Source organism: Pelodiscus sinensis, chromosome 9 (assembly GCF_049634645.1).
Source record: "Pelodiscus sinensis isolate JC-2024 chromosome 9, ASM4963464v1, whole genome shotgun sequence".
NCBI classification, from domain to species: Eukaryota; Metazoa; Chordata; order Testudines; family Trionychidae; genus Pelodiscus; species Pelodiscus sinensis.
Window position 1 is genome coordinate 53,840,964 of NC_134719.1, and position 25,991 is coordinate 53,866,954.

The 25,991-nt window shown below is 37.8% G+C and overlaps 1 long non-coding RNA gene across 4 annotated transcripts in view; it reads right to left on the reverse strand.

Annotated features, from left to right (window-relative positions):
• Positions 1–453: 453 nt before the first annotated feature.
• The window catches only part of LOC102458226 (uncharacterized), a 97,790-nt gene continuing 72,252 nt past the window's right edge, over positions 454–25,991 (reverse strand). For 2 of the 4 annotated variants that reach the window (XR_012906018.1, XR_012906019.1), the window contains exons 4-6: positions 25,349–25,614; positions 24,073–24,130; positions 454–1,644 (exon numbers count right to left, since the gene is read on the reverse strand). This is a non-coding gene — a long non-coding RNA (uncharacterized LOC102458226). Of the gene's footprint in view, positions 1,645–7,907; positions 8,379–15,264; positions 15,361–24,072; positions 24,131–25,348; positions 25,615–25,991 lie in introns of those variants that run through there. The other 2 variants (XR_012906020.1, XR_012906021.1) reach the window with 2 other exon arrangements.

The window sequence follows — 25,991 nt, forward strand, 5'->3', positions numbered from 1 at the left end:
CCCGGCTGGAGCTGGCCAGCTGCTAGAATGCTAATCCTGGGTGCCTGTGCCTTTTAAAGATGGTTACAGGCAGGAACAATAAAGTTGAAAGCTGTGGCAGGAGTGTCCACCAGGGCTTCTTCCTGGAGGCCTTTATTGTTGACATAAATTCTTCCCCACATCCACACTTAACTCTGTCGACAAAGGCGTTATTCCTCGTAAAACAAGGTTTATTGCCATCGACACAACTTCTGTGTTCTGTCGACTTACTATTAACAGAATGCAGTGGTAGTGTAGACGCAGTTATAGTTTTGTCAACGAAAGTCCACTTTTGTCTACAAAACTTGTAGTCTAGACACATGACCTCACAATCAGCTGATCATCCACCATGACCCCTCCCCCCCCCCACGCACACACCTTTTTTTGTCTCACTGGTTTCAAGAATAGAGTCCTGTATCATATAATTTTGGCCTACTTTCTTTGTTCCTAGATGTATATGTTTACATTTAACTATTTTAAAATGTGTATTCCTTGATTGTGCCCATTTATCTCTCTGAGTCAATGACTTGTCCTCTTCTTTATTTGCCACCCCCACATCTGCAAACTTTATTATCTTTTGGTTTTTATTTTTTATTTTATTTTTCTAGATCATTGGTAAAATTGTTAAAGAGAATAGGGCAGAATAGGACAAAACTGTCCCTCTGGACATCCCTCTAAACATATCTACTTGATGAAGATGCTTTTGCATTTTTAGGCCAGCCTATCAGTTAGTTTTTAAACCATTTATTGTGAGGTATGTTAATTTTATATTGTTCTAATCAATATGTCATGCAGTACCAAGTTAAACACCTTATAGAAGTCTAAGTGTATTATGTCAACACTATTACCTTTAATCAACCATACTTATAATTGCATAAAAAATAAATCAAGTTAATTGGACAGGATCTATTTTCCATAAACCCATGTTCATTTGCATTAATTCCATTACCCTCCTTTAATTTTCGATTAATCAAATCCCATATCAGGTGATTAAATTATTTTGATAAGGTGGAAAAGGAAGCTGTTCACCTACTTTGAGTACTTGTTTTCAGAAAATTGTTTCAGAAAACTAGGAAGGGATTGTCTACAGTTGGCTAGATTAGAATTGCTTAGATGGCCAACAAGAGGTGCTGATTATCTGACCATAGGGGTCAGAATGGAACTTGCATAGAAGAGGAAATTAACTCAAGAAGGAAATTAAGTGAGGGATGGGGTGGGTTATGCAAGAGATCACAGTGGTCCTTTCTAGTTTTATAATCCACAACTTTATGCTAGCCATTTGCTTTTTCTTCTCCTGTGAAACTAAGCTGTAAATGCATTATCTAGTTTAGTTTATGAGAGGTCTGAGACTTGATATGTTAAGCAAGCTGCCTCTTTTGTTCCACTTCAATTTTCACTCTACTTTTAATAAATCTTTTTTGGTTCATATTGCTGTATGGGCAATTTCACATGTGTTCCCAAATAGAACGGAATCCCACGACGTGTAAGGAGAGGTGCCAAAGAGGGAAGAGTTGCTGGAACATATACTACTGTCAGTCTCAGTCTTGGAGTATGGACAGAGATTTCCATTCCCGGGATGACTTGTGTGACTGGCAAGCTGAAGTGAAGGAACAAAGGTGGGAGAAGCTGCAAAAGAAAAGAGGTAATGAGCACTGCAGAAGGGTGGTGTCGTAGTTTTGTTTAACAAAGTACACACTTAGGCTATGCCTAGACTGCAGGCTTCTTTCAGAAGAAGCTTTTCTGGAAGAGCTCTTCTGAAAAAATTTCTTCTGAAAGAGAGAGTCCGCACTGCCAAAGAACATCAAAAAAACGATCTGCCCTTTCGAAAGATAGCGTCCACACTGAATGGATGCTATCTCACATATAAGCTGTGATTACTCTGGACATAGTGGCCACCAGTGCACCTGTGCTTTTTCCTCTTTCCTCTTCTTTTGAAAGAACTCCCTCTTCCCCGTCCACACATGCCTTTTTCCAAAAGAGCTCTTTCGGAAAAAGGCTTCTTCCTTATAGAAAGAGGTTTACCAATGTCAGAAAAAACCCTCTATTTTTCAATTTTTTTCAAAAGCATGTGATTGCAATGTGGATATAAATTAAGTTTTTTTTCGGAAAAACGCTTGTTTTTCCAATAAAACTCTGTAGGGTAGACATACCCTGAGTTACATTTGGTAACCTTCTGTATTGCAGTTTGGAGCATTTCTAATATGCAATAAGTAAAATATTAAGAACACTGGAACAACACTGAACAAATTGTTTATTTTAAAGTTCCATTTTGTTGGGCCATTTAAAACAAAGCTTTAAAGTCCTCAAAATGAGAGACTGTTCATCTCAGTGTGCTAATTTGTACCAACCATCTTGTGAAATTGTTCAGAACGTTTTTTAGTCTGTTTCATTTCAGTGTGTTCTCTTATAGTGTATTTATAATTCTGTGAATTATGAGATACATGTAAGTTTCACCCTAGTATACATTTTAATGTCCTGAGATCCTGAAAGCATATACAAGCTGTATTAAGAATAATAATTTATGCCTTGAATATTGTACAGGCAATTTCAAAATATATCAGAATAAACATTGTGGTTCAGTTTGTAATCCCAATTGTTGTCTAATGATGTCAGATAGTCAGACACTGGTATTCAGGTTGCTGCACAATAGTTTAGAGTATAGCTTGATGCCTCTTTTCAGATGAGCTTGTAAACCAAAATTCTTTCTAACGTTCTTTGTCTGTGCAAATCCAGTGGCATTTCTCAAAACAAATGAGTTTCCTTGCCCTTATAAACATCCTCTTTTGCAGTTACACATTTTGCACAGCTAAACACGGACTAGTGTTCAAATCTAAATGTCTGTTCATGTACAATAAATATGCACTTGCCTTCAAACATCACATTCTGATTTAAGTCCTAAGTCCAGTTTCCTAGATGATATGTTCTTCTATCAACATTACAAAAAGCTCTCTTTTAGATCACTCTGATCTCTAAGCCAAAGAAATCACCCATATGTCAACTGTTTCCCCTCTCCCTAGTATATTTCCTGTAAGTATTATTGGTAAGTCCTTTCTGTGAGCTAAATCAAAATGTCCATGTTCCTGTTCAGCCACACCTTACTATGCAAGCCTGATCATAATCTCCAGGGATGTCTGAGCACCCTCTCTGCATAAGGAACAAGAAAACTTCTTACCCCAGTCCTAAAATGAAAGCCGTGCAAGAACAATAAGGAGTCCTGTGACACCTTAGAGTTTGTCTACACAGCACAGTTATTTTGGAATAATGGCCATTATTTTGAAATAAAATTGTGAGCGTCTACACTGTAAAAGTGTAATTTCAATAATTTCAAAATAACGGGAGGCTTATTTCAACTTCAGTTAACCTTATTCTATGAAGAATAACACCTATTCCAAAACAGCTATTTCAAAATAAGTGTAGACACTTCACTTATGCTATTTCGAAATAGCCCCTCACCAGGGTCATTCTAAATTATTCCTACCCAGTGCCTCCTGGGGCTCTACATCGAGATAGTACATCTACTTTAGGGAAGCCTGCCTCAGACTAACTTTGAGGCGTTTTCCCCTACTTCCCTATCAGATTAAAAAACCCAGTGCAACTCTTCTGTAGGTCGACACCAGTGTAGACATTCTATTTCGAAATAAGCTATTTCAGAATAACTATGCCAGAATAGCTTATTCCAAAATAAATGTGCTGTGTAGATGTAGCCTGAGAAACTAACATTTGTTTTAAGTCCACTGGAGGAATATCAGACTGGTGGACTGATTATGCTGAATGCTTTTACAAATGGTGGGGGCTAAAAACTGACAGTTTGAGACAGTATATAAGACTACCTCGCATGTACTTTTCTTTGAACTTCTTATGGGGATTTAAAAAACCTCTCAGGTAATGAGTAGGAGGCTGGCTACTGCATTACAATTGCTGTGCCAGTTGTTATTAGCCATTCATTGTTTATGTAACATGGACTAGAGTCTCAGCTGGCGTAAACCTATATGACCCCAGTGAAGTTAATAGGAATACGTGATCTCAAGATTGGGATCTTTAAGTTTATCATTATGTTCTATATCTACAATTATAGAATGGGCCTATGGGCTTACATGCAGCAAATCTAATTTTCCATTACTGATTTGTGATCTTTCCTTTTATTATCTACTCGTTTTTTTATTTGTTTGGTTCCTAGTTGTGGCAGCCAAATGTGTTTGCTCTCAAACCACGAGGAGACTGGGGGAGGGGGTACTAGTGAGTTACCAATTTTTTAATGTCACCTCTTAAGTTAGGATTGGTTTCTTGTGATAGATATTGCAATCTCATCCCATATCTTTGCAGGCCATTGCATAAAGCCAATGAAAGGATTGTGTGCTAAGCCATGGCAGATAGTTAGCATGACTACTCCAGGAACTAACAACAGTGTGAGATGATTAAGGTTTATCAGTGAGATTAAATAACCCTAGTGCAGTACCACCTCTGGAGAGATTTGCATAAACCGATTGACTTAGTGCGAGGCCAGCCCAGTGCAGGTGGAGTTGCCAATGCTTTTTCTTTGTTCCAGTCTCTGAAAGCCAAGTTTCAAAGTGAGCAGCGGTTGCTCTCCTTCTCACCTCTGGGCTCCAGATTTTCACAGACCGTGGGGTTGTCAGAGCAAATTTCCCATCCCCCCTGGATAGCTCAATTATTGGTTTCTTGTCATCAGTAGGGGTAACTGCCCTGCACCTCCACAATCACATAAGGGAGTTTGAATCACAGACAGGTGCCCCAAGGGGAATGAACCAAACAGGTAATCATCAAGTGATCCATCCCCTGTCATGGAAGTTTTCCCCTACTTCCCTAACAGTTTCAAAAACCCAGTGCAACTCTTCTGTAGCCATTCCAATTAAGTAGAGCCTTGATAAGATAGGGCAGGGTGCTTGGCACAGAGAAGTAAAATTCAAAAAGTAGGTCGACATCTGAGGCAGTGTTCAAAGGCAATGCAAGTTTATGAATATACTGTTAACTTTCCATAAACATGGATATAAACCTGAAAGTGTTTCACTTGATTTAATGTCCTGCCAACTTCAATCACTCTTTTACCCTTCTGATGCTGGTGCTGCATCTTGCTCAGCCTCGGTCCTTGGAAAACAGCTGTTAACCCTATTACCAGTACAAAAGGAAAAGGCTTAAGTTCAAAGCTCTTCTCCCTTGATGTGTACAAACACTGTGAAAGCTGTTACCATGTTTGAATGAAAGACTAACTCTAAAACGCATTAAAACTAGACATGGCGCATTTGTAATAAGTGTCTTTAATCACAATTGTTGAGCTTAGAATGACAGCTTTGATACATTTTCCGGTGAAAAGATGCTTGTTGCTAACTTGCTGCCTTTTAACCTGCTAGACAATATACAAAAATTAAATTAGCAAAGTTAATCAAACTCGTCTTTATTGTGTTTACTGAAAATGGGTAGAAAGAGGAGTTTGGTTCATCACATAATTCTCATTTTCTTTTATGCCAACCAAGATTCTTTTTCCATAATCGAAACATATTTTTAACCTTTCTGTTTTGATTTCAAAGGCTTTGATACATGTTTCAGTGACATTATTTTACTTTTTCTGAAAAATGAAATGGATGAAACCAGATTCAGTGAATCTTTTAACTCTGTGGGGGACAATCTGTGTGGCAGTTCTAAGAAGGACAGCGTAGATTTCACTGCCAGGGGTGCTAAAAAGACTTTAAAACATTGTAGCACCTTCCTGATCATCTGCTTGTGGGTGGGCCAGTGAGAACACCCTGCATAAGAGCTCTGGGTAGCTGTCTAGCCAACAGCAGCCTCCCAGGTTATCCTGTAGCACTGTGTGAACCCTACATGCCCTAAGACAGCAGTTCCTCTGCTGGGGCTTGGGTCCTCATGAGGCAGTCTTAGAGCTCTCTTCAACAGACCCTGCAGCACTGGAATCCCCTCCCAGCTCAAGGTAAGGATTTTAGAGGTCCTTGTATTTCTCTCGCCTTTTGACATGTCATAAGGTGATTGGACTAAGGGTGAAGAATAAACTGTTGCAATTCTGGGGTTATAATTGCTCTCCTTAATCCTTCTATGATCAGCATAAATGGTGCCCCTTCAGTCAGAGACCTCCATCCACTACTGCAATATGGACGGAGCACAGCACCCAGGGTTATAACAGTCTTTAACGGAGCTCAGCCAAGCGTCTACAACTTTATTTTAGGACAAAAGCTCCACAGAGAAAACTGTTTATTATTTTATGATCTGTCTCTATCTTTGCTATGTTCATGAGATGTCACCCTGGGACGCTGGCTGAGTCTAATCCTTCCAACCCTTGTACCCTGGTTCTTTCCCCTTGATTAGAATCTCATGATAGATGGGGGATGAATATGAGTGTGTCCTATCCCCATTCAGGCTGAACCTTTATGCCACAAACTCTGTCTTTGTCTCTTGGGCCTCTTGAACTTGGTCTGAATGGGTATGAGCAATTTATCCTAGGGATGGCACTTTTCTGGAATTGTACATTTATCCCAGGGTAATAATTTTCCTTCCTGATTCCTGGGGAAATTTCAGTAACCCCTCGCTATGGAGTTAGCATACAGTCCCTGATTCACAAGAATACATATAATTTTTATAGATACCACCATTCATTACAAAATCTGGCCTATCTCCGTAGATTAGTTTTTTGAAGATTTCACACTTTCAGGGTATCACATCTGTCATGAGCATCTCACCCTATACGTTTGTATAGCCTCTAGGCTACTTCTTCCCAGTTCTTCACTTCCTGATAGGTGTGTGCAGTATTCACAAGATGGCGTGCTCAAAATTGGCAACAAACCATCTCTAGAGAATAGCTGGGGAAGCTGGCTGAGACAAAGTTTTTTGGAGTGCTTTGATGGAAATCTACATAACTTACTAACAATTTTTAAAAAAATCTCCCCATACCTACTTTTATTGTTTGTGACTTGAAAAAAATTTTCAATAATGGCTGTATTAACTTGCTACAGTCAATCAAGTTATTGCTAATCAAGCTCTGCATTTAGCTAACAGCTGAGTTTGTGTTTTCTCACTAGAATAAATTGGCAGAGCTGGGAAATTCTGTAGCTGTATTTATCATCAAAACACATGATAAAGTAGCCCTGTGAAAAGTTGAAGTACTCCATATATAAACGTGTCATCATCTTTTTTTTTAAACCAGACTAAGCAGTTCTATTAAAGGGCCCCAAAACTAAATTTCTACTGTTGGATGCTACTGCTTTACTGGTATATATACACAGCAAGAGCTAGAAAATGTTCACTTACAAAAATGATCATTGAGAAGAGTGACTGACAGTTATGGAAAGTAAGAAACTGATGCTCACCAATAGAATATTTCAAAATGTGCAATGAATACTCCTCCCCTTTACTCCAAAATAATGATGAACGCAACTGTCTCCTTTTTCTTTTCTTTTCTTTTCTTTTCTTTTCTTTTCTTTTCTTTTCTTTTCTTTTCTTTTCTTTTCTTTTCTTTTCTTTTCTTTTCTTTTCTTTTCTTTTCTTTTCTTATACAGCCTAAGCTTAAAGTAAAACTAATTCCCTTCCAATTTAAAGGTTGCTTTTTCTGGCCATAATTGACTATTTCATTAAGAATTTGGGTTGGGATTTTCTGAACACGTCTAAATGCGAGATGTTGGAAATTTTGCCAGAAAATGGGAATGGGTGACAAGGCAGGGATCACTTGAGGATTCCCTGTTCTGTTTTTTCCCTCTGAGGCATCTGTCTTTGAACACTGTTAGAAAACTGGATCCTGGGCTAGATGGACACTGTGACTATTCTTATGTTCTCTTACATGCTGTAATACAAAGGGGTCCAGGATATTCAACTTCTTTCATAACCCGTATGCTGATTGTGAGAGGTGATTTGTAGAACCTTACCTGAATGAATGAATGAAAAAATCATGTCATATGAAAAAATAAAGCACAATCATTTTCTGGGATTTCTTTTTCCCCTACTTTACTAGTATGAAGATGATCATCAAAATTAACTATAGACGAGACCAAAGAGATGTTAAAACTTTTCCCACAGTCACTTAGAACATTTGTGTAAGCACTCGCAGTGATAGCATGTGCGTGGTCTCTTCACAAACACTTAAGTGTTGAACTCCGGGTGGCCAACGTATCCACCGAGCTGATGTATTTTCTCTAGCCTTCCGGAAAGGGCTGTCATAGGCAAATGAATGTGCATGGTCCTGGAGTGGGATTGCAAGAAGTTCACCCTTTTTTTAAATATCCACTGTGCTCAATCTACAACAAGTATTACGATACTGGAAAATGCTTCAGTCTCCATTTCTCTCTCTTCCTCCCAAAGCATCCCAGTATTATGTAGAAAAACTATAGATTGATTTCTTCATCCTGTGATTGAAGGGAGGGGATATTTTACATTTACTTATCACATAATCTAACATATGACTGTCATTAAAGGACTGCAATACAGCTGAGGTAGCTGAAGGGTAATAGCTAAAGTAAATGGAGATATTATTTTCTTTTATGTATTTCTATGCTAATAAGTCTGCAATCTCATGCCAACTGGTAAGACATTTAGGACTCACATTTACAGACCATATTTTAAATAGATAAAATATGGAAAATCAAAGGTGGTTTGTTTTTCAGAAAGTTGACAATTACCCTCCCTCTCCCTTTTTACTATTTTAATTTTCAGTTTTCATTACATTTGCATTTGAAGTTTTCCCCTGCCAAAAAACAGGTGTTTGATTCATAACACGTTGTCATTTGATAGCAGTTTAAATATATCTTTCTTTTAAACGACTATTTTAAATGAAAAAAAAATAACTAGCTGCAGCTGTAACCCAGTATCCATGCAGAACAACAAGTTTGTTTTCATCCTAACTTATCCATTTGTGTCCTAATTATTTTCCGGAAAGCAAGTCCCTTATTGTTGTCATTGGGAATGTGTGGACTCCGCAGTACATTCAGAAGTTGAGAGAGGAGCCATTCAGAAGAGGGGTATTGTTTGCTTTCAGTAAGGAAATGTTTCAATAGAATGGAAGAGCAAATAAGCAGAACTCAGAGAGGAGATAGTGCAAGGATATTTTTACAGAGTGTGTCTATAAAGAAAATTGGAATGTACATTTGGTTCTTCTTGTGCCACCATATGTTTGGCTCTAGCTTCTGAATCACTGAGCTAGGGCTGACTGAGACCAGAACATTCCAGAGAATTTGACAGAGTTAGCCTTCTCATTCTTCAGAGAGCAGGAAGTTTTCTTTCATTTACTGAAAAAACAGAGAGGGGAAAATTTCTTGTACAACAGCAATAATAAGGGTTGGCTTTCCCCTTCAGATAAATTAATTGTCTGTACGTGTGGTAAATGTTTATGTTGTTAAATAGGTGACTATACATAATTTTTGCTTGATTTAAATGCTAGGAGAGAAATCAGTCTGGTGTAATGCGTGTGTGTGAAATAACAAACATGTCTTAAACAAGAATATTTTTTCCTCTTGATGATTTGAAAAAAAATAGGAAGGGTGGGCAAAGGAAAATCCGTGTCCATTTCATTAAATTGTCTGCATTTCAAGGGGTTAATCTACTAGAACATTTATATTGAATTAATATTGCTCCATTTCATCCAAGATATTCTCTCTTTCTCTCTCTCTCTCTCTCTCTTTCTCTCTCTCTCTCTCTCTCTCTGTCAGCAAGTAAAATTGACATTAGAGTGCCTGATGCTATCAGCATACTCTATTTGTTCACCATAGCTTTCCCTTTATGACTAGCACTGTGCAGGTTGCAAGGTATTAGCTAGCATCATTTTGTCATGCAACTTCTCCTTGGCGACATTCAGTGTATCCTAAAAGTTATCCTTGCAAACAAAAGCATTTTTCAAGAAAACCTTGCAACAAAGACTAGTTCACATTAATAATGAGGCATCTTCTTCTCCCTGTGCCATACAATTTTGGCCTTCAAATATCTGGCTACCTTAATTTTTTTTTGAAAGTTTGTTCAATATGACTTTGAAAGTGTCCCTCATCTTGGAAAAACTTTAAAAGGTAGTAAGAGTGAGAAAAGGTAGCAGCGAGGTGTTAAATTCACTTCTTTCAAAAAGAGGTGTTATTTAGTACTGTGCAGTATGACATCAGGTGAATAGTCATAACACTAAATAGACATAAAATTAAATAAAAACTACTATGCCAGTGAAAGCACCAGGAGATATGTTCTCTGTGTTCCCTTCAACATGTCCATAGCTGGGGGAAAGAACACAGGCTAAAATGTTCAGAAGTGGGGAAATTTTCTTTTTAAAAGGGCTTATGCATTCATAGAAGAATTTAAGCGTCTTGTTCCATTAATTTCAATAGGACTTAGGCTTTCAGGGCAAGATTCACAAAGGAATCATAGGAGCCTCCCGCTTCTGAAAATGAGAATTAGATTCTTTAGAATATCCTACCTGCAGTTCAGTTTAATGTGTAGTGTTTGTAGATTAATACAAACATTTCAATTTTTGTTGGGGTTTTTTTGGTGGGGGGAGGGGGGAAATCATATTTTGTCTGACTGGCTTGGTTCTGAAAGAGGACTGCTATCCTGTTCCAGTCTGGGGCTAGTAGAATTCTTGCAAGAACAGCTGTTCTTGCATTTTTCCCACCTACTATCATGATGGAGTTTACTTGAGTGCCAAAGTCAAAGCCAAAACACTACTCTAAACCTTTGTTAGGCCTGAATCGTATCTTCTTGGTCGCTGGAGATTCAGTTCCTACTGTTCTATCAATTAGAAGTTGCTTAGTAATTCCACAGTGCAGATTGCAGAGGATAGTATTTCTGTAGCTACATGACTAATTGGATAAACTGAAGCTGTGTCTGAGGGTGCGTGTATACTGCAAGCTTATTTTGGAAAAAGCTATTCCGGAAGATATCTTCGAGAATGGCTTATTTCAAAATAGAGCATCCACACTACAGGGAAGCCTCCAAATTAGTCTGAGGCAGGCTCCCCTAATGTAGATGTGCTATCTCGAGTTAGAGCCTCACAAGGCACTGGGGAAGAATAATTTAGAATGGCCCTGGGGAGGGGCTATTTTGAAATAGCAGCAGTGGAGCGTCCACATGCACCCTCTTCTAAAGTACTTTTTCCGAACAGGCATTATTCCTTGTGGAATGAGAGTTACCAACATCAGAAAAAGCCCTCTGTTGTTTCAATTTTCTTTTGAACTAATGCAATTGCTGTGTGGACTCTAGTATTGTTTCTCCGGAATAATGGCCATTATTCTGGAATAACGGTGCAATGTAGACGCACCCTGAGAGAATACTATCTTTTTCATATGCATTGCTACCATGCACATTTAAAAATATAAAGACTGGTCTGTGCCTAGATTTAATAATTTCTTAGGGTATGTCTACCCTAACTCGTTAATTCTAGCTAGGTAGGCAAATGAGGTGACCGGAGTTGCAAATGAAGCCTGGGATTTCTTAACTTCCCAAGCATTGGCATACTAGATAGGTTGTTTTTGTTTGCTTATTCTTTAGCTTTGCTATTACATAGAATGCTAGATCATATTATAAATATAGCTATGTTTTCTGTTAACTTTATGTATGTAGACTATATATCCCTTGTTCTACCATCTTTCACTACAAGTGAAGTGAATTATCTATTAGTTTATACCACATATTCTTCACTATGTAGAATTTATCTGAAAAAAATCTGGCAATCCATTTGAATAGAGATTGTCAATTATATACACAAAATCTGTCTATTATTGGCATTAGAATACATGATACTATAAATATACTATACTCTATTTGTTAATCATGGCTTTCATTTATTACAGGAAGCTGTACCAATCTGCAAAATATTACTAGAACATATATTTAGCCTGCTCACCAAATCTATGGCTCAGTGGTAGGTGACAACAATCATATCCAATTACAATGCTTAGAAACATATGATTAAAGTATTTTCAAGAACAAATAATGCTATGGAACCTCAGCATAGCAAGATTCAAGATGAACTATGTATTAATTTGGAAATGTAGTACTAGAGTAGAAAAGTTTCAATGACAGGATTCAGTAGAGAAATAATTATTGCTTCTTCCTTATTCTAAACAGAAAGACTGACATAAGAATTTCAGCTGCCAAGTATAATTGATATAATAAATATGATATTTATTTTTGGTGTATAGTTTAGAATGTTGTTTTATTATCGGTTTTTCTTTTGTTATGTTTTTTAGTAAAAATTGAATTAAAAATGTTTTGATCATATTTTGAAAATATTTGATTATATTTTAAATGATTTAATGTGAGATATGTTATGCCCCTTTTGTGTTTACCTGATATGAAAATTAAAGTGATTAAATTTAGTGTCACAAATGTTAAGGGGGTGGAGTGAGAATTCATAGAGGCATTCATATGTATTCATGGAAATACTAGTTCACAGGCTAAATTAAAAATTTATTGTGTCTGGAGTCACCAGATGGCATATAATTTTCAAAATTCTTAGTTTGTGAGCATTATTCATTCTTAAAGAAATACAAAATTGTTGTTACCTCTCCTAAAAAGTCTACATCATAGATCTATGTTATAGAACGATGGCAAACAGCAAAAGTCTTCTCTTTGTCTTAAACTCTAATTAAAGTAAATTCTAATTTACTACATTCTATCTGGGATGGAGTTCTTTCCTTAGAACCAGAAACTGGTGTTCCTAATGAGATTCCTGCAAGCATGTATTGGTTTTCTTCTATTAACATAACTAAAAAATATACCCAAGCTCTAATATGCCCCAACATTTGCTACCAACAGCTCAACACTACATATGCCAGATTCACACTCAACCAATTGCGGAAGAGGTAAAATGCTATTTGACTTGCTTGGTATAACACAATGCAAACACTGACTGTCAACAGAGACTAGTCATGTATTTATAAACAAAAATGGAGTTCAATAACGACTACATATGTGGAAATATTGGCCCTCTTGCCAATATTCCACAAAGATAAAAAAGCTGACAGAGGGTGTGTGAGCATGTGCAAGACCATATCCAACAAGGCAATGGCTGCCTTATTTAGGACCACCTCATTCCTCACATACCGACTCACTTAAAATTGCATCTACTTGATAAATGAACAGCAAATGTGTCATTAAAGCTAACTGTCAGGACCATTAAAGATGCATCCCAGGGGTGGTGAAAATGTAAAATAACTGAACCCACTTTATTTATTGTTAAAAACTGAAACAGCTGCATCCCCATTCAAGACATAATAGTGCCAAGAGAACATGTGAGAGAGAGACTGGATATAACTCGATAAGTTACCCTCGGTCTTTTTAGAGACATCTCCAAAGTAAACTATTGACTGAGAGGTTTAAGGAATGAATTGAGGGTTAAGGGAGAGAACTCTCTTCTAGTAAAACTAATGAGCTTAGGGGTAAATATATATCAGTGAATAACTAAACGACTGCACATACAGAGAAGTAAGGTTCCTTGGAAATACAGATTCAGAAGAATTAGCCTTTGGACAGTTGGTGTCATCAAAGGTTCTGAAGGGAAAAATGTTACAAGTTTTCTTCAGAAATTTCTCCTGACATATGTAAATTTGGCTCTCAGCCCCTATCAGTAGATGTAGAAAAGGCTAAGTGTTTGTCAGGTCCCAGAAAGACAGGATTTGCACAAATCCAGACCCGATTATCTTTTGGCTGAAGAAATCCAATGAAAATATGATAAACACTTCCAAGAAAGCAGGAGAAATGCAACATAATTACCTACTATTTCTATTTTTTGCTAACTTCTCTCCTTTCCTCCAGCTGCCCAAAGTGCTACATGTAATGGAATAAAGTAGATTCTGAATGACATCGACATTAAGTTTACAATCAGGTACTCAGTTATTAACAGTAGGTTATACAGGATTTTATAAAGAACTAGCAGAGGCTTGGTAAATACTTCAAAATCAAAGCACAGATCAGACTAAAATAATAGTATTTTATTGTTTAGACCTAACAGCTTATCCATCATTGAAGTTAAGTGACACCCATAATACTCCATTTCTAGACTAATAACGTTCTCATTAAAACGCTAGTTGACCAGAGCTTAAGCAAACACTGTGATGAAGTATTGTATATGGATTTTATCTGTTTGTTTGTTACATTATGACATTCAATATTCCTTGCTAAACACCTATATATGGCATTTCTATATGTGTGTAGTATTGCATATTACCATTCTTTATACTCCACAGCGAGGAAGGATAAAATCCTAGTTTTATCTTCCTTTCTTCCTATTCCTCATCTAATTGTGCTGGAGATTATAAAAGGCCCCACATTTCTCTGTATTTTTCTATATATTTTACCAAACCATTTTCAGTATGTCAACCCTAACAGTATACAAATTAGCAGGAGAAGAATGTCTTTTGGAAGAAAAACCACACAGGAAACCCTTGATTGATAGGTAATAATCTAACTAGGAATGGACTTCTGCATATTAGGGAGTATAAGTGCAGTGGGGGAGAGGAGGACTCTAATAGAAGCTAATAGAAAATATCCCCAATGAAAAATGGATAGAACGTGGAGTAAATGTTGGAAATTATCAAGATGCTGTTACAGTGATCTGGCATGTGGTTCTGCAAGAGTCTGCTTTATCCCATCACAAGACTGGCAGGTTCTTGCATATTTGAAACCAGTCCTGTAAAAAGGATACTGGTTTGTTTACTTAAATGGAATCACCTTCTTGCAATGTGATCTTTATCTTTCATCTCCGTCCAAAGCCCTCCATGACTCTCATGAGTTGCACTGCATGGATTACTGACCCCCCACCTCTGTAAAGGAGGGTGCACTGCTGAGACACCAAAGACCCGCCATGCTTTGGGCTGCAGTTGGGTTTAAACCATGTGGTTTGTTCAATATTGTTTGTATTTTTCATCTGTCATGTGTCTGTTCTCTTCACAAACCAGATGTGTAGGGCTGAAGGCAGGGCTATGTAGAATAAAAACTCAGCTCTTTTGAACACCAGGATTTTCTGAACAAGTTGTGGGGTATGCTGCTTCAGATGGCTTCCGAAAACTGGAGCTGTCTCTGCTGACAGGCAAAACCATTAGCTACATACACTAGAGCACTCACTCCCAATAGGTGTTTTGGAGCAGATGCCATTGCATTCTTCTCCCTCCCCCACAAAGTTCAGGCCAGAGACAAGGCCTCATCTCTGCCATCAGAGCAACAGAATGCCGTGTTTCCTTTGCTTTTGCCTTCAGGTGCCCACTGGTGTATTATACTTAAGTCGAGTGTATCAATATGTTTCCCTTTCCCTCTTCTTACCTTCATAATCTCTGATCTTACCCTGACTCACTCCAGTTCATTTTTCAGTTGGCTGCTCCTTTGGATTGCCTCCTTCCCACCACTTGGCAAGATATCCTGGAAATATTATGTCAGGCTGTGAGGGGCCTTCTGACCTAGCATGTCTTTGATAGGTATCAGCAGGAGATAAGCTTGTCTGGCAACTCAACTGATGTGTAAAATGGCATTGCAAGCATATAGGAATCCAGGCACTGAGTGTTCCAATCAGTTGCAGCACATCTTGTTTTGCAGTACACACCGTGCAACAGGGTAGCAGAGGCTGGTAAGAGCAGGTCACACAGATATCAAAATGCAAACCCCACAGGGCATGAATCTAGAGGAGCCCCAAGATGAAGTGACAATGGTGCTGACAGGTTTGGGAGGAGACCCCGGGGGAGGAAGGGGAAACAGGATACCTTTTAGGTGAGCTGCACTGGACTGTGGCAACCATTGGCCAGCAGGTTGCATGCAAGAGTAGGGCTAGGAGATAATTAATCTTGGCAGCTTTACGGAGGAAAAAAAAGTCAAGAACACAAAGTATAGGCCAGCAGCTGGACCTTGCAACCCAACCAAAAGTGACAGGTCCAAACTACAAGGGGCAGGTTCAGGTCAGGTATGAAAACAATCTGACATGCTCAAGTTGGGTTCAGGTGGACTTCTGGTTTAGTCACACGTGGGTTAACGATATGGCCCAAGCTCAATTTAGCACCTTTCAAAGACAATAGAAAGAGTCCCATTGATTTCAGTGAGAGTGGGATTATGCCCAATCACTCTGCCATTCTTAAACCTGAAATAATATGACCCCAGATAGTTTTGATTCATTTCCCAGAGATTCAGACTCCCATATCTAGAGAACAAAAATGAATTAGTGGAATATGAAACAAGATGGAATGTTTTGAAAAATGCCACATTTCTGTTTTGTTGTTGCATTTGAATGCTAACATTGATATAACGCTATTTGTAACTTTTAATCACAATATTGATGTACTATTTATACACAGTCTTAAATTTAGCCAAGCAAAGCCTCATTTTGCTAGGAAATGAGTCACTTTAATATATTCTTCAAGGACTGATTTCAATAATGTTTTAAGATCAAAACCAACAAACTTACATGTGTTTGAAGTTAAAATTATCACTACCATGCCCTGCATCCTCTGAGCAATGTGTGCACAAAATAATTATGCATGAGAGTTTTGTGTTCTGAAAAAACGTATGCTGCTGTGGTGAGACTTCTATTATTTTCTGTTGTTCACAATTCACTTTCACATTAATAATGTGTTAGACTGATCCTTACAGCTATAGGTGACATTTTCCCTCGGCACTACTCTCTTTTTCATAAGCTGGTAGGGAATTTTATGTTTTGTTTTTTCCCTTAAAAGTAAACACAGTGTTAGTCAACACTGACATTCAGCAGCAAAAGCAACAGAAACCCTAACCACTGCCTGTAATAAAATTGCATTGTTATGAACATTTTGCTGATTTCTGACAACCTTTGGACCATCTTTGGTTCCACTGGAATTGTAGGGGGAAAATACTACACACAATAAGCCTGAACTGCACATAGGTGGAAAAAAGAATACATCATTTATTTTGCATGTTAGACCCTTTTTTCTGTTTGGAAATGATCTGCAAACAACTTTATTTTTTATTGATTTCTCATTTATAATCATTGGATAACCCCCTGTTTTTGAAAGCAAGTTGCATCTTATGAATTTTTCATAGAATCACGGAATTATAGAAATGTAGGACTGGAAGAGACCTTAAAAAGTCATCTAGACTAATGCACTGAGGGAAGGTCAAGTATACCAGCACCATTGTGACAGGTGTTTATCTAACTGTTCATAAAAACCCTCCAATGATGGGTACTCCATAAATCAACCTTGAAAACCTGTTGCAGTTCTGAATTACTCTTACTGTTAGAAATACCTTCTCAATCTCTAACCTACATTTGCCTTGCTGCAGATTAAACAGATCACTTCTTGTCCAACCTTCAATTACTAAGGAAACTATTTGATCTTTATAATAGCCTTTACTGTATTTGAAAACTGTCATCATATTCCCTTCACTCTTCTTTTCTCTGGACTAAACATACCCATTTTTAACCTGTCCTCCTAGGTCTAGTGTTCAAAGCCTTCTATCATGTTCATTGCTGTCCTCTGAATTCTCTCTCCAATTTGTCCACATCAATTTTAAAGCATGGAGCCCAAAATTGGACACAATACTACCGCTGAGGTTTCACCAGTGCCAAGCAGAGCAGAAAAATTACCTCATGTGTCTTCTCTACAACTAGCACTACAGAATTATATTAGCCTTTTTTCACAACTTAATCACTGTGTTGGTTCATATTCAGTTTAAGATCTACTGTAGGCCCTAAATCCTTTTCTGCAATACTGCTACCTAATTGGTTATTCCTGATTTTGAATTTTTGCTTTTGATTTTTCCTTCTCAAGTTCAGTACTTTGCCCTGTCTTTAATGAATTTCATCTCTTTGATTTCAGACCAATTCTCCAAATTGTCAAGCTCATTTTGAATTTCAGTCCTGTTCTCTAAACTGTTGGCACCCTCTTCCAACAGAGTGCAATTAATAATCATAATGCATTTTATAATTATGCTTTCTACTCCATTATCTTCTATCCACTAGAATGCCGAACAGTAGGGACACAGGACAGCCCCGTCGGACTCCACTAGGTACACCTTCCCAGTATGATGGTGAACAATTGATAACTACTTATTTATTATGGTCTTTCATCCTGTTGTGCACCCACCTAACAGTAATTTTGTTTGAAATGATTTGCCCATTCTTACCTTTCTTGTTTTGACCCAGGCCTGAAACAGGTCAACTTGATACCTGATAAAACTCCACTGCAATCAATAGAATTATGTCAGACATGAATGTGACCCACTATATTTTGGTCAGCACTGTACTTGCATGATCAAGAACCTCATGAGTGAAAGCGAGGACTCAGTTGAAGCTAGACAGTTTTTCTAAACTTTGTGAATTTGTTTAAAAAACCTCAGTTGCTAGCATATCTCAGGTTAATGGAGTGAGAGAGGAAGGTTTTATTACTGTTAACTCCAGTTAAGGGACTGTACAATGAGATTTTTTTTAATTGGTTGAATGTGTTTGGACGGCTTATATCTCAAAAAGTCTATTATCTGTATTGACTACAACACTATAGAATGTGATCAAATTAATTATATTCTTCATAGCTAAACAATCATTGCTCATTTAGAAATATAATTGCCTATTACTGAGGTTTTCAGCTGGAAGGTTTTTTTAGTACTGTACAATAACTTGCTTTTGCCACTTTTAGTTTAAATCCCTTGCTTCTAGCTTCTCCTTGTAAATGTTTGAAATTTGAGACAACTGATTTTTTTTAATATCAAAGTTTTATTCCATGTATTAAGTGTCATAATACACAAAGGACAGTTTGACACTAAAAGAACAGGAAGACTAATCAGACAAGAGACTACCGACTGACAGCCTCTTACAGAATACCCGGGAACATAATGGGATTTGTGAGCAACATCATCCTACTCAAGGTTTAAAAGCAGAACAAATTAATATTCAGGAACAAAAATAATAACCCAGCTCCCTAAGGGGTCATTCAAGGACAAGCAAGAATTGAAAGGAAAATCCTTCAAGGTCTTCACTAAGCTTTCAAAAACATTTGTGATCCAGGTCACACAGATACGGCAAAAACAGGAATACTGGTCCATGAGAAATGCATTGGACATGCAAATGGATGGCCCAGATTTACAGAGGGAGACAGGATAAACCAGGTGAGTAGTTAATAAAAGACAATTTGGAAGGCAGTTTTTAGAGCGCGAACGAGTAGCTTCAGTCTAGCTTCTACGAGATAGTTAATCAAGTTACAACCGGCAATGCTGGTATCCTGTTAGAGAACTGAAGCTATACACATGCTATATGTATATCCTACCCCCAGAGAAACAAACTGTACTGCTCAGAGTTGAACCACAGTGAAGCAAAGTGGATAATATATATGTGACGCACTGTACGTCAAAGCAGCCCCCTGTAGTCCCCACATTCACCACTGTAATATAATTATGACACACTTTGTACAATGTATACCTTGTGAGGTAGCACTTTAAAAGTCTTGATCTGTTAAATGTTAATATCCTGCTGGAATGTATATGCAATCACTGTATATGAAGTTATCCAGTGTTGTAATGTGTGTGTGAGTGAAATATGCCGTGAGGGTGGAAATAACCACAACCAGCCTTTCAGGTACCACAGTGGAGTATTCAGCTGGGCAGATGGTCCATTAAAGGGAATTCATTTTCCTGATAGCCATGCTAGGAGACTTCTCAGAGGATGTATCTAGATAACAGGATTTTTTCGAAAAAAGTGGCCTTTTTTCGAAAAAGTTTCACCTGCATCTAGACTGCTGCCACGTACTTTCAAAATTAAATTGAAAGACTGTGGCTGTTTTTTCGACTGCAGAAGACCTCATTTTACGAGGAATAATGCCTTTTTTCAAAAGTGCTCTTTCGGAAAAAAGGCGTTATTGAAAGCAAACAGGGCTTTTTCAAAAGAGAGCATCCAGACTGCCTGGGTGCTCTCTTTTGAAAAAGTGGCTTGCTTTTTTAAAGAAGTGGTTGCAGTCTAGACGCTCTCTATTGAAAGAGGCTTTTTCAAAAGATTCTTTCAAAAAAGCCTCTTTCGAAAGAGGCTTATAGTCTAGACGTACCCAGAGAGAGCACTTAGACAATGAAAAAATGTTTGATCAATGGGGGTAGAGCTCCATGTCACAAGTATGAATCTTTGCAGCAAGCCAGGAGAATCTATGAAAAAAAGGGAAGTGACATCATGACTTGGCCTCTCCCTGCACTCACAGTTCAGCACTTGGAAACATGTCCAGAGGACAAAAACTTTCAACTGGGGAGGGTGGGCCTAGCACGTAGAGAATTCTAGCCTGCATATTGAAGATCTGTGACCTATCAGGAGGTGGCCCTGTTTGATTCAAAAGCTGTTAAGTTTGCAGAACTCAGATTTACATTTATTTCTTAGGTAAGCAACTCTGATGTCTACACTCACTGCTTATAATCAGTTACAATCTGTCTGTAGTTACTGTTTTACCTAAAACAGGGAGTCTGGGTTGAAATGCTTTGTAAAATCTCAGCTCTGGTTACAAAGGCTGTGTGTGTCCTTTCCACATGGAGGGAGGGTGGGCTGAGTAATAAATAATAAGGGGTAATAAGCTGGCAAGGCTTGTGATCAGGGCATGACAATACATTGTGTTGGTGCAAGACTGAAGAGGTGCGGGACGGAATTGGCTGGAGCCTCTCTATTGCTACTCCTGTAACTCAGTTGGGTGCATCCTTTCTATGCATGTTGATGAAAGTGCAATACCTGCCAGAGGTTTGCCGCTCATCACAGCATCACAGTGTGAGAGCGATTCCCCAGGATGGTGAGACAAAATGCTCAGTGGTCCCGCAGTTCTGGTTGCATACCAGGAACCCCGTCACAATAGGTTGCAATTGATGTTGGTATGGCTGTAAAACACACACATATCTCCCAACTATATTAAAGCCCAACTAGGGAGGGGAAAAAAAGCATTGATATACCCAAAGCCTTAGAAACAGGAAAAATAGCCAGATTATACCATAGTCTATGTATAAAGGGTTTTACAGAGCAATTTATACAATAGAATCAGAGGGGAAGCTGAATTAGTTTATATCTGGAAAAAATTAAAAAATAACGAACAGTCTTGCAGCTCCTTAGAGTCTAACAAAACATGTAGATGGTATCATGATTTTTTGTGGGCACAACCCACTTCATCAGAAGAATGGAGTTATTAAAGGTCCAGTAAATAAATAGGGGAGGGGATAGGGAGGGGGGAGAAGGAAAAAGAGGGGGGGGGGAAGAAAAAACAGGGAAAGAAATAGTCAGTTAAAGTGTCCATGCTACATGAAGCTGATAGAGAAGGTATTAATTATTCTTAAGTACCCATTGTTTGGTTTCTCATGTTATTAGGACATGGAAGGTAGCAGGCCAACCAGCCAATGTCTTTATTCATACCTCTGTTATAAGAATCAAACTTGTAAATGAAGTTAAGTTCTAAGGCTTTCCTGTGGAGTTGGCTTGTGAAATTGTCCTGAAACAATATGGTGACTTTGAGAGCCATTAATGAGTGCCCCGGCAAGTTAAAATGTTCCCCAGCAGGTTTCCGTGTATTGCCTTTTTGGATATCTGATTTGTGTCCATTAATATTTTCCCATAGAGACTGTCCAGTTTGGCCAGTATACTTGGCAGTGGGGCATTGCTGGCATTTGATGGCATCGATCACATTAGTGGATGTCCAGTTAAATGAGCCCCTGATGTGGTGCCTGATGTTGTTGGGTCCAGTGATGAAATTGCTTGTGTAGATGTGTGGACAGGTTGGCACTGGGGCTGATTACAGGGGTGAGTTCCTGGATGATTGTGATGGAGGTGTGTTGTGTGGTTACTGGAAAGAATTGGTTTGAGGTTAGAAGGTTGTCAGTAGGGGAGGATTGGCCTGTCCTATCTAATTGACTCTAATTGACTATTTCTTTCCCCTTTTTCCTCTTTTTTTCTTCTCCTAGCCCCCCATTCCCTATTTATTTAAAAACTGGACCTTTAATAACTCCATTCAGCTGAAGAAGTGGGCTGTGCCCACGAAAGCTCATGAAACCATCTACATGTTTTATTAGTCTCTAAGTTGCTGCAAGAGTATTGGTTGTTTTTTAAGTTTGCACAATAGAGTATGCAATGTATCATTCAAAGAATACTATGCCTATTAGTTAATCAGAATACATACTGGATAAAAGTCATTCAGAGGTTTAAACTTCTGCCAAAAATTAGGTTTTCAATAAAATAAAGCCTGTTCTCAAGAATGAATGGCTTCGTACTCTGTGTGTTATTGCATTACATGAAAATAAATTAGTTTTTAAAGGAGACCTATGATCTCTCAGCAATCTGTCACTCCACTCAGGTGCCAGCCAGATACTTCTAACTTCCAGTTCCTTTAAGCTGAAGACCTACTCTATAGCTTTTTGACGGCCGTAGCTACTCACAGCTTCCCTGATTGATAAGACATTTGATTTAGACTAGATAGCAAGGCCCGTTCTGTGTGTCATCACAGCTGCTATATTGACTCACACATGGTATTGGTTTGATTAGCCACTTTCCCAAAGGTTTACTCTGTCACTTAGCACTCACTCTTCCTCCAGATTTTCTTGCTAAATCTCATGCTTTCTCTGTACTTGTCAACTACATGCAGGGAAAAAGAGTGCTTTGTTTGTATGTGTACTGTCTAGTTCTATGTAGTGTAACATACCTATTTAAATTCAAAGGGGGAGATTGTGGAACAATTATTTATGTGAGCAGATCTTTGATTTAAACAGAAATATTTTCAATGACTTATCCATAAATTGTAAAACCTACACTCCTTAAAGTGTAGTGCTGGACTGTCCCATCTGGTGGGCTATGACATAGAAAATCAACTACTTGAGGCTTGACTTCACTTTTTTGGGGGAATATTACAATGTTTTTGTATTACAAGTCGTTCTGGTAGCATTGACTCAATGACACTTTTGAGAAGAAGGTAAAGGATGTGTACAAAGGACAGTGTTTTCAAACTTCTTGAAATGAGAATCAACTCTTTCTTAACTTTTACTGGCAAAGAAGGCCTGTCAAAAAGAGGGAAACATTTCTTTGTTCACCTCTTATAAATAGAGCTTATTTTTCATTTTGTTTACAGTTGTTATTATTAATACAATTAACAAGGACTATAAATTATTATTTATTTATTTGTTTGTTTGTTTATGTATTTATTTATTTATTCATATAAGGATTGTGGTAGTGCATAGCAGCCTATAACATGGACAAAAGCATTATCTCTGCTCCAAAAAGCTTATGCTGTAAACACAATTAAATGAAATAAAAATAAATAAAATGACCTACCCACGGAATTTAATTACAAAATGCTCTCCACTATTTAGCATGATTTAAAATTTCTCTAAATTCTGTTTTAGTGTTTTAAAAACACATCTAACCTGAATTTTTATTTCTGATTGTTTCCCAAAAATGTATGATAATACAGTGTCCTATAAACAGGCCAAGAGATGCTGACACATTTTTTTCCTTAGGATGGCACAAAATATATGGGCTGCAGTTAATACAGAATATGAAAGCTACAGTTACATAATGTCTAGTACAAAATATATATACTGGAGAATGCAAAGAGAGAAAACAGAAAGAAAAGAATTGAAAACAAGACGCTAATGATTGCTGAATCTTAGTCTATATTGTTCGAGAACACCAAATACTGCATGACTTTGAGAAACAGATCTGATCTACAGTAAGTCCATATTAAGCTCCTGGGGACTTCTCCAGATCTATAGTTCCAGTTTACATTTATATTTTTTACTGAAATCTTTTGAGTTTACCTTAAATTCCTTAGGGCATGGCCTGTCTTTTCTTATGTTTTTTACAGCAAGGATCTGAGTCACAAAAATGACCTAAATCTCTATTTGTACAATAGTAGATTAATTATATATTTTAAGTTCAGTGAAAACTAAGTGCCTTGTGGGTGTAACATATATAAACACTGGGGTATGCAACTTTAGTATCACGGTGTTGGTCATATGGTTTAATTATGTTTTTATGTATAGTATGTGGAAGAATCTTTCCATTCAGTGTTATAAATAGGTTACAGAGATGCCTGTTGCAGTTGTAAAAATGTACAGGTTTCTCATTATAGGCCATTTGAAAAGAAAGCTAACAGTTGAAATAAATGATCCTACCTGAGACTCAGCCTCTTTGACTCCTCAGGGCACTGTAAAGGTGTAGTAATAGTAAAGGCTAGAAATGAACAAAGAAAAAGATCTTACAATTTGCACAAACTCCACAGTTATAGGTTATATGAACTGAATCTGGAATAAATACTTGTTTAAAGTAACATTAGAGAGTATTTTATAAGGAACTTCACAAAGTCTAGTCAATTAAGCTTTGATCTTGACACAAAGTTGATGAGTAGCAAATTGTCTCAAATGTAGTGTCATTTGTTCTTCTGAATGTACATAGAAGCCTAGAAAATGCTCAAGATGTTGGGTTGTATAGAGTGAGTGGTATTTTTTTCCACAGTTCTTTGTCATTTCTATGCAACAAAACATTTAAGGCAGATGTTCATCTATTTAAATAAATCATTAATTTAATTGAGATACCAAAACATGGATTTACTCAGCAAGCAGGTAAGGGTACGTCTAAACTACATGGCTCCGTTGACGGAGCCGTGTAGATTTGTTGTTTTGGCAAAGTCAAATGTAGCCGCGATTTAAATGATCACGAGGAATAACGGGGCTGCCGACAAAGGGCTTTGATGTCGGCAGGGGAGCGTCCAGACTATTGCGCTGAGCGGACAAACAGCTGATCAGCTGTTTGTCGGCTCAGCCCAGCAGCCATGTAAATTTAAATGAAGCTGTGATCATTTAAATTGTGGCTTCATTTGACTTTGCCTATGTGTCTAATCTACATGCCTCTGACGACAGAGGCATGTAGTCTAGACACAGCCTAAATGTTTTGGTATCTTTCATGCGAGATTCATTTGGCTGTAATATAGTGTTCCCTCTGCACTGCATATAAAAGATAAGTCCTGCCCACCCAACACACATACCCTTTGACTGCTACGGATATGGAAGCTGCTTCTGGAAAAGTTGAGTACAACTGAGTTTCCTTGGTGGAAAAGTAATTTGAGGTCAGTGACACCATGTGGCTCAGTTCAGACAAGAATAAAGTATCAGAGGAAAACAAATGCAAGTGCTGTCCTGGAGTACATCTGATACCAATTCTGCTTTCACACCCTTTCTCCCACCTCCCTCTTCTCAGTTGATGACATGATGTCAGTCTTCTTCTCCACTCTCTGCTCCATAATCAAGTCTTCAGCTCTCCTCTCACTTCTCTGCCTGAGTGTTCACCAATCACAAGTAGTGGTTCACCTCATAGATCATCATATTCTTGCAGCTGAACAAATCCAGGACTCATGAGACTTCTTAGGCTACACATTTTGGGACAGAGCCTCACCTGAAAGTCTATGATGCTGTTCCAGTTTTCCCCTAGCTGAGATTTGATCCCTTGTTCTTTGTTGCTTCAACTCCACCATTTTCTTTGTTAAACCACTATGTCGCTCTTCTATATACTGCACCCCCAATCGACTCCTGTGTATACAACTCTTGTGTACTCTTCTTTTTCAGGAAAATACAATTTATTAAGGTCTATTGTGGTTCCTCTGTAAGTTGAATTCTGCTACCTGAATATTTATTCATGCGCAATTGATGGTGTTTTTCACACTGCACAAAAAAAAAAAAAAGATGACAGAATCTCTTACTGATTACTGGTAAAAGTAGCCAGCTTTTGGATATTGTCAAGATTTTTGTTGTTTGCAATGAATTCTAGATTTAAAGTATTTCCTTGTTACATTTAACAAGGATACTTGGTATTTCTCTGGAATCAGAACAAAACCTGACTATATATAATTCAGGCTACTTTATATTCATTCCATTTTTCACTTTATCCTTTCTCTTTATTTCTTTAATCGCCTTTTCAATGTAGATTTCCTTTCCCATTGTGATCACACTCCTCAGGAATTAACATTCCTATTCTCAGTGGTTTTGTACAATCAAAACCTACCCATTCAAAAGTCATGTGCAATCTACAGGGAGGAATT